Genomic DNA, 9301 nt, shown 5'->3' with positions numbered 1-9301 from the left:
CACCTCTATATATACTACAAATAACTCCAAATAATTGATTATACCGTTATAAAAAAAAGTAAATACTTATATGTGTAACAAAAGTCTCTGAAAATTCTTGATACTACTTGACGTTCCTTAGGCTCCTTCTTCCAATAAAGCTGACAAATCTTCAGTGGTTCTAATAACAACACATATGAGGCGTCAAGTTGCAAAACCCGTCTTATCTCACAAACGTTGGCGTTGTTTCGAGATAATAAGCAAAAAATGTTTTACAAATTTACAAAAAACGTGTCCATTGCATTGAGTGGAATCATTATTTTGTGTCTTGTTTTTCTAGAAATAAAAACTAATATTTAATTTTTAAATAGAAAAAACACAAAAATAATTCGGATAAGGCGGGTTTTGTTGCAGTTTGATGCATATTGGCTATGAAATGAAGAACGCTGTCATTTTATATGTAAATTTTTATGGGAAATGTCATCGATCGTCATTTCCTAGCCAACTGGACGTCGTTTTTGCGAGCATACGGTATTTGCATCCTAACTTGATTTATTAAATATCGTATTTTATTAAAATTAAGTAAGGTTTTGAAAAGACGTCAGTAGTAATACTATACTTGTAAAAATGTGGGGTTTGGAACAATAATGACGATAAAAAGCAAATATAAGTGGATAAAACGGATTTTGCTGCAGTAACGTAATTTGTAGTGAATTTTATATAGGAATAGGCGACTTTTACTGCTGGTCAGGATTATGTTTATGTAGATTTCAGGGTCCAGTATTAATATGTGTCATTAGGTCATCTTTTTTAAAAAATGGATAAGTCGGGTTTTGCAACTTGACGCCTCATATATTTATTATAATACTAGACAATTAAAGTATTACTATAACGAACTTATTTTCCAAGTTTTACAAATGACTATCAGCTTATTTATTTTTGAGCTGTTGTTTTAAGAAAACTAATCTGGCTATAGTGATGGGCAAAACTGTTATTTTGTTGTTTCTTTATTTTATTGCTAAATATCTGAAAGAGTATGAGGCGGTCACCACCAGGCACGCAGTTGCAAGTTGCAACAATGACGTGCTCGGTGGTAGTATTTCCAGGGTGTCAAAAAATTTCTAAATATCGATTGTTATCTAAAATACCTCTCTAAAAACGGTGGTTGTTTACAAATAAGCGCTGTTTACAAATTGCGATATAAAAAAGCCAAATGCCGCTACTCGTCTATACCTATACATTCCGATCTACCCTACCTACGCCCTGCCCCTCGATCCTCCTGAATTGCATAGCAGTATACAGGGTGCATCTCACTCGACGGGCGAGAAGCTCTTAGTTATGATTTTACCATTTGCGGTAAAAAAAGCAATATAAAAAAATGTGTAGTATATTCTTTATAAGTAAACCAACTACACACTAGAGTTCGAATTAATTTTACACTTAAATTTGCAAAGGAGAATTTCTACTTATAGGTATTTATTCTGAAAATCTTTCAGAATAAATAAATACCTAAATATTGAAACTTAACTAAATAACTAAGTACTGAAACATATAGCGCCATAATATCTCGACCTCCGCCCGTTATGCTCGTAACAGGTTGAAAAACAATGTATCTGAAACAACTGATGCGTTATTCTCCAACCTGTTTCGAACCTCCATCAACAACCGACCGATGCAGCAGCGTTACTTTACCACTCCGATTATCTCGACCGCCGCCTGTTATGCTCGTAACAGGTTAAAAAACAACGTATGTAAAATGACTGCTTATTTTCTATACGTTATTCTTCAACCCTTTGTGAGCCTCCATCGACAATCGACCGATGCAGCAGCGTTCCTTTCCCACTCCTGTTATCTGGACCGCCAGGCGTTATGCCCGCAACCGTTTCAAAAAAGCTGCTTCTTTTATATCCTATTATTTTTAAGCTGTTGCAAGCCGAACACGACCATCGACCGATGCAGCTACGTTCGCCACGCCGTAGCGCATTCCCCACTCCGTTGTCCGTTGTATCTCGCCGCTTGTATCGATGGTTGTCGAAATAACATGTTTTCCATCCATACTAGTTGTTTTTTACATTACAGAGCGCCGACTTCGTTTCACGAACGGTCGATATCAACGTGTCGTTATTTTATATCTGTTTTTTTTAGAAGTAGTAACGGTTGCGTTATGTTATTTCTAAATAATTGTTATAAAATAACAGATAGTTAAATAACAACCCATCACTATCTGGATATACAAAAGTAATTTATTTATTTTTTGTTAAATCTATTATCAACGATGATTTAAGTCTTTCAGAACTTTTTTATTCGCACAGTTAAAAGTAAATATTATTTCGTTGTAGTGTCCAGTGTACAAGAAAGCTAGACGAACAGGTCTTAATTTTATAACTACCCTGTGGTTGCAAACGGTGAAACCGCCAGAGCACTGGTGCTTGAGAGGAGTAGCTTTTCTTTGCGATGTTCAGTAAATCGAAGTATTAGTGAAATTAATTTAATTTGTTGATTAATGTAATAAATAAATAAATATTAAAAATATACATGTTATTTTATTTTTAATAGGAACCATACTACAATAAATAAACTACCAATATTGAGGATATTTTGTGATCCAGCGGACGAGATTCTGAAATCTAATGGTATTGAGTTTTCTTGAGTACCAATTTGAACCGTGGTAATCATATCTTGATTTAATGCTGAAATATTATGTCAAATATTATTATGTCAGTTTATACAGTGTTTTTCTTAAATAAGTGCAAATAGTTTAACTGGATTGATTCCAGAAACACGCCTATACATTTTTGTCGCATATATATTTTTCTATAGGAGATAGACGAAACTAATATCGGTGTCTGGAGCTCAATTTTTATCTAAAACAAGATGGTAACAACCGCACATCGATATCTGTTACCGTTTCGGATTTACGGGGTGTTTTTGAAAAATGTGCATTTTTAACAAATCGCCGTTTTTTTTGCTATGGAAAATTTTGAATTTTATGGAAAACATTTCCAAAGTACCTTTTTATGTAGAATTTAATGGTTTAAGGATATATTTTTTTAAATTAATAATTTAAAAGTTATCAACAGAATTTTTTGACACCTTGTATATTTTTAATTCAACGAAAAGAACTTAAAATCACCTTTTAAAAAATATAGTTTTTTAGTCCCCTTCGAAATATAGAATTTTTAAAAGTTTGCCGCTTTTATCTAGTACGCTTTGGATCCCTTAGTACGCAGATCATCAATATAATCTGCCCCTAATGGAACTTCAAAACATATTTTTCAGCAAGACGAGACACCGCCTCACAATGCTGAAATTATCAGCAATTTTTGCCAGCCCATTTTGAAAATAATTGAATAGCTATAACTAGGGACCTTAGTTGCCGTTGGCCGTCGAGGATGCCGGACTTAGCGTCTTTGGGGAAGACAAAAGAATCTTATTTTTAAATTGCCCGTATACTCTAGACAAGAATTAGAAGTACTGAGCGGTTATGCGAAGGTATCTTTCACTCCCACTGAGTTAATGAATTCCGCGAGAAATGTTCTTAAACGGTCCCGTCTGTGCATAGGAGAAGACGGTCGACATTTCAAACACCTCCTGTAGCAAAATCTTTTGTCACGGATTGCTACTTATTATTATCGTTATTAGATACAATTTAAATGTGTTGTTGTTGTTAAATATAGTTTAAATTGTTATAAAATTCCGCATCTTTCATTGTAAATATTATTTTCGTTTTAATTGCTGATGACAGCTATCGGTAAGCGTTTGTTTTCTGCATTACGACCTGCGCTGTTCAAAGTCAACTTATTCAAAGTGAGCGAATTTTTAAAAACTCTATATTTCGAAGAAGAATCGAACAGAATATCAAGTATGCTATATTTTAGGAAATGTAATCTGAAGTTCTTTTCAATGAATTAAAAATATACAGGGTGTCCCATATAAAAAATCAAATCTTCCGTTGATAACTCTTAAATTATTAATTGTAAAAAATTATACTTTAAGCATTAAATTCTACGTAAAAATGTACTTTGGAAATATATTCATAAAAATACAAAATTTTCCATAGGAAAAAAGTAACAGCGATTTGTTGAAATTGCACATTTTTGAAAAATACCCCGTAAATCCGAAACGGTAACCGATATTGATGTGCGGTTTTTACCATTATGTCTGCCGTAAGACTGATGCCAACTACTGCCAGCGACTGCCAAGAAAATGTTCACTTCATTTCAACATTCTATCACCTAAGGTCTTTTAGGCTTGTTTGAAAAATGAAAATGTTTGAGAATTTGAATTTCGAAAATAGTTTTTTTATCCACCAACCTTTGAAAATTGCATTTGGACGCACACATATTTGCACTTATTTATGAAATACCCTGTGTATTAGGGTGCACCAAAAAAAATTTTTTTTTCTTTTTAGTTACCATGAAAATATCGTTCAGGATGATAAAAAAAATCTGGTAAATTTTGAGTTTTGAATATTAATATTAAGGGTTCCTCATCGTAATTTTCTATTTCTCCTTTAAATAACATGGGAAAACAAATTCTTTTACTTTTTGAATTTTATGGCGTTCTAACAACAATTCAGCGTTTGGTAAAAGTCAATACATATACTCGTAGGAAATTGAATGTGGTCTTCAAAAAAGGTTTGATATGAATATCATATCTTATGTCTTTCAGCCATTTCGTGATAAAATATAAAAAATTGTGGAAGGTATCATATACGATTAGAAGTTGAAATTTAACCTTCAATAAGTTCAAACGAGTTGATTAAATGAAAATTCATCACCTTTTTTGAAGGCCGTTCAATTTCCTACAAGGGCATGTGTTGATTTTTACAAAACGCTGATTTGTTAGAACGCAATAAAATCCAAAGAAAAAAATGGTTCTCTGTATTAATATTATTGTTAAAAGCTGAAACTACACCAGAATTTTTTTTCATCATCATGAACGATATTTTCACAGTAACTTAAAAGAAAAAAAAATATTTTTTTGGGTGCACCCTACTGTGTATTGTATAAACTTACTTGCTCCTGGCGTTGCAAATCTCAATATGGGACTGGGTTTCGACCAGCCATATCGATTCCTCGATACCAACAGTACTTCATATATTGTCTTTTCTTTTAGACCTTTTAAAGTAAAGCTTTTGGAGTATACCGGTCCGGAATTGTGTTCCGTTGGAATAGTCAGTTTGGTCCAATCGGGTCGATTTAAACCTCTTCCAGTTCTGTACGGTCGAAACCAGAGGGAATATTCTATTATAGGGGTATAACTGTCAACTTCCCAAATAAGAGTGTATGTAGTTTTATCCGAATCTAGATTATTATCGGCTCTTTTAAATACTCCTGGATTGGGCACACCTAGAGAAAGGAAACATTTTCGTTATATTTTGGACATAATATTCTATTCATTTGATAATATTAATCTTAAAAGTGAAAAAAAAAACAGCGATACTAACATACCAAATCGTTTTTTAACTGTTAAGGAAAAAATGTTAACAAGCATTATGATTTTTCCAACTAGTTTCGTATACCTGGAAATACCGCAAGTTTAAAATCAAATATCCAATTATATGTTATTATGTTTTTAAAAATATCCAACTATAAAAATTTGTATCAAGTTAAGATTATTTACAGGTGTATGCCTTTTAGGAAAAAAATTACCCCTTGGCAGTCTCGGGTTATCTGGAAGTACCTGCCAATTTGCCTATTTTAAATACAGCACCCTCTTCATTTTTGGATTGACATTTTTTTTTGTATAATACATTTTGTGTATAAAGGCCCTATAAAGGCACGGAAATAATGTGTCAGAACTTAAATTAACAGTGACATATTATTGCGAATTCCAGAAAATGACTATTAAATTATAGTTAGTCTTGCAAGGTAACGGAAGCTCCACTATTAACTAATATTTCAAACAAGGATATACCGTATGATCGAAAAAAAATGGCGTCCAGTTGGCTTGGAAATGACTATCGATGACATTTCCCATATAATTTTACATATAAAATGACAGCGATCTTCATTTCATAGCTATCGTTGACGCCGTTTTATTCGATCATACGGTATTAGCAATGATAGAAAACCCCGATACAATAGAAATTGTTATATATCCGTTTAATACACAAGCTGCTGAACGATGTGTTAAACTTGTTATCGAAGCTTCTATGGCGGTCTGTGGGGAGGACAACAGGGATGGGTTTATTCAATGACATCTAAATAAAGTAGACCCAGCATTTCATTCATGAAAAGGAAAAAATCAGAATCAGACATTCGTTTCTTGTTGTATGCAAGTGGGAAAAAGACGGGCTGATCGCAGACATGAACGATTCCCGAGAGAATGGCAGCGCTGTTCAGAGATCTTGAAAATGTGAGCCAGTGGCGTAGTTACTTTGATTGTAATATATAATTTAATATTATATTCGCATAAATATGATTTTTGGATACGATATATTGTTGTGCTCGATGGCTCTTCAAATTTTGAAAATGACGACTTCTATACTCCAATAACTCCAATATCTTGAAAATATCTAACTGAAATATTATAATATGCACATTTTCATAGTATTGTCTGTAAATTGCTCCAGTAGTAATATAATCCATCGAGCATTCAATGAATACGAGCCGAAGACGACTTTTATAAAACATTTATGTGAATAATTATTATGTGAAATATGTGAATTAATGGTTATTTTGATGGAAGCAACGGTGGAAAATAAAGAATATTTTAAAACTGTCGTGACTAATTACAATTTTATATTAGGTATAAAAATATTACTAAATATCAACGATACTAAAGATCTCTGTTAAACAAAGAAAATTTCTAAAATATTTACTTATAGCGTGTACCAGCGACTTCGAGGCGCCACGAAACTTTAGTGGAAATTTTTTGACAGTTGAAAAGGTAAACATAAGATCTACAATCATAATGTGAATGAACTACAATGTCTATATATTGAAATATTACCCATTTGAGTTTTAGCATTTGATGTAACTAATTAAAAATATAATAATATTTGTTAATATTATTAACAAACTGAAATTATTTTAAAATGTCATGTTGGATTAATATTTTTTTTTTCAAATTTAGGTGTGAAATTTTCTTACCGAATACCACGCAAGCTTAAATTATTCCTGGAAATTTTCTTTCGGGCACCAATATTTTAGGAAAATTATCCCTCGTCTTCGACTCGAGATAATTTTCAAAATATTCGTGCCCTCAAAAAAATTTCCGAAAATAATTTAAGCTCTTGTGATATTATAAGTTAAAATTTCCAAAAAAAAAGATTTTTTGCTAAAATTTTGAGAATCACTGGATCTTTTCTGGTTTTTCTCTCTTGTAAATTTAATCCAATACCTATGTTTTCATACTATCATGAAATTATGTTTTTTAACTAAAAACTAAAAAAATTGCCAAAAAAAAATTTCAAAAAATTTCGAATTTTCAAATTTTTTTTTTTCGCGAAAAAAACCTCATAGGCGTGTTTCTAGGGTTGAACTCTACTACCAGTTAAAATATTTGCACTTATTTCTGGGACACCCTGTATAACTTGGTGATATTTGAGGGGTAGTTTCATCTCGTTGGAATTTGACTTTCGAAAAATCCGTTTGCCAAAAATAAGCCTTTTACGTCAAGCAGTTTAAGCAGAATCGTGGTTAATCAATTAGCCAACTTTTTGGAACACCTTGTATGATTTTTTTAAAAATTTCAAAATATGTAAAAAACAAAATAAATTATGCGTGTCCAAGCGTTTTCCCGAAAAACTAATCGTTTTTTAAATAAAAAATATTGTAATATTTGAGGGGCGTTTTCATCCTCTTGGAATTTGATATTCGAGAAGCCCCTTCTTTATCGAACCTCTACACCCCACAGTCAATCCGTTTACCAAAAGCTTTAAACGTCAAGCAGTTTAAGCAGAATCGTGATTACTCAATGGTCATATTTTATGAAACCCCTGTATACATTTTTAAAAAATCTTAAAATATGTAAATCGACAAAATAAAATATACGTGTTTAAGAGTTTTTCCGAAAAACTCACCGGTTTTTAAATAAAAAATATTCTAATATTTGAGGGGTGGTTAGGTTAGGTTAATCCCTTCTTATCGAACCTCTACACCCTAAAGTCAATTTGTTTTCCAAAAATGAGCTTTTTACGTCAAGCGCTTGCGCTTTAAGCAGGATCGTGATTAATCAATGACCAGACTTTTCGAAACACCCTGTATACATTTTTAAAAAATCTTAAAATATGTTAAAAACAAGATAAAATATACGTGTTTAAGCGTTTTTTCGGAAACTTGACCGTTTTTTAAATAAAAAATATTGTGATATTTGAGGGGTGGTTTCACCCCCTTGGAACTGGAATTTCGAAAAATCCCTTCTTATCGAACCTCTATACCCTAGAATTGACCTGTATGACAAAATTGAGCTTCTTACGTTGAGTGGTTTGAGAAGGATTAATCAGTGAAATAGTCACATAAGTGTTTTATATACCGTGCTGGCAACTGTTACTTTTGGGTCGGCATTTACATGTGTGGAAGTAAATCGCATAGGGATCTTATTAACTCGGAGTGAGAGAAATGCGACCGACCGACGCGACGCGCGACGCCTTTTTTTTTTGCCGATACGCCTTTCCCTATCAAGTAAAGTAAAATCACGATCGCAAACCGCTTATTTTTAAAAGACTTTTTTTTTTCAAGAGATAACTAGATAAAATCATTAGACATGTTTCTGAGCATCTGAAATGGAATTATAAGGATATCGTTAGGGTGTCATTTTTTTTATAACGAGAAAACGTCAGTAATCGCGATAATTTAAAAACTCAACTTTTTAACACATAACAGGCCATAACTCAAGAACCATTTTAGATATTGAAGCTTTTTCTATTTTCAAGATTGGATATTTTACAATATGTTTACATAAGAAAAATTCGATAAGGTGGTTTTTTCCATTCAAAAATTGTAAACAATCCATCCATTTACTTTTAGAGCATATCAATTTTCAGCAATCGTGTAATTTATTTATTGATAAAGATTTTCACATACTTTACAATATTAACAAAATTCTTGAAAAAACTACAATCTATTATTTCTAATAGATTTCGAGATATAGATTTTTGAATTCAGAGTTCTAATAGCGCGACCACTATCGAACACCCACTCAATTCCACTTATTTTTACCAAAAATGCAAGTGTTTCTAGCTTGCACTTAAAAAAATTCAAGCTATAGGGAAAATTACAACGACTCGTTAATAAATAAACAAATTAAGTATCACGAGACGTAATTAAATCGTGAAGCTGAACGCATGATGTACACCTTTCCCTAGAACTTTAAG

At 32.2% G+C, this 9301-nt stretch overlaps 1 protein-coding gene across 5 annotated transcripts in view; it reads right to left on the bottom strand.

Annotated features, from left to right (window-relative positions):
* LOC115879906 (neurotrimin-like) overlaps nt 1-9301 on the bottom strand; it is a 29348-nt gene that overhangs the window by 3008 nt on the left and 17039 nt on the right. The gene's annotated exons all lie outside the window — the stretch shown is intronic.

Source organism: Sitophilus oryzae, unplaced genomic scaffold (assembly GCF_002938485.1).
Source record: "Sitophilus oryzae breed Bouriz unplaced genomic scaffold, Soryzae_2.0 scaffold_158_pilon_pilon, whole genome shotgun sequence".
Lineage (NCBI taxonomy): Eukaryota > Metazoa > Arthropoda > Insecta > Coleoptera > Curculionidae > Sitophilus > Sitophilus oryzae.
The sequence above is the reverse complement of the archived record's forward strand: the minus strand, read 5'-3'. Positions and strand labels throughout refer to the sequence as shown.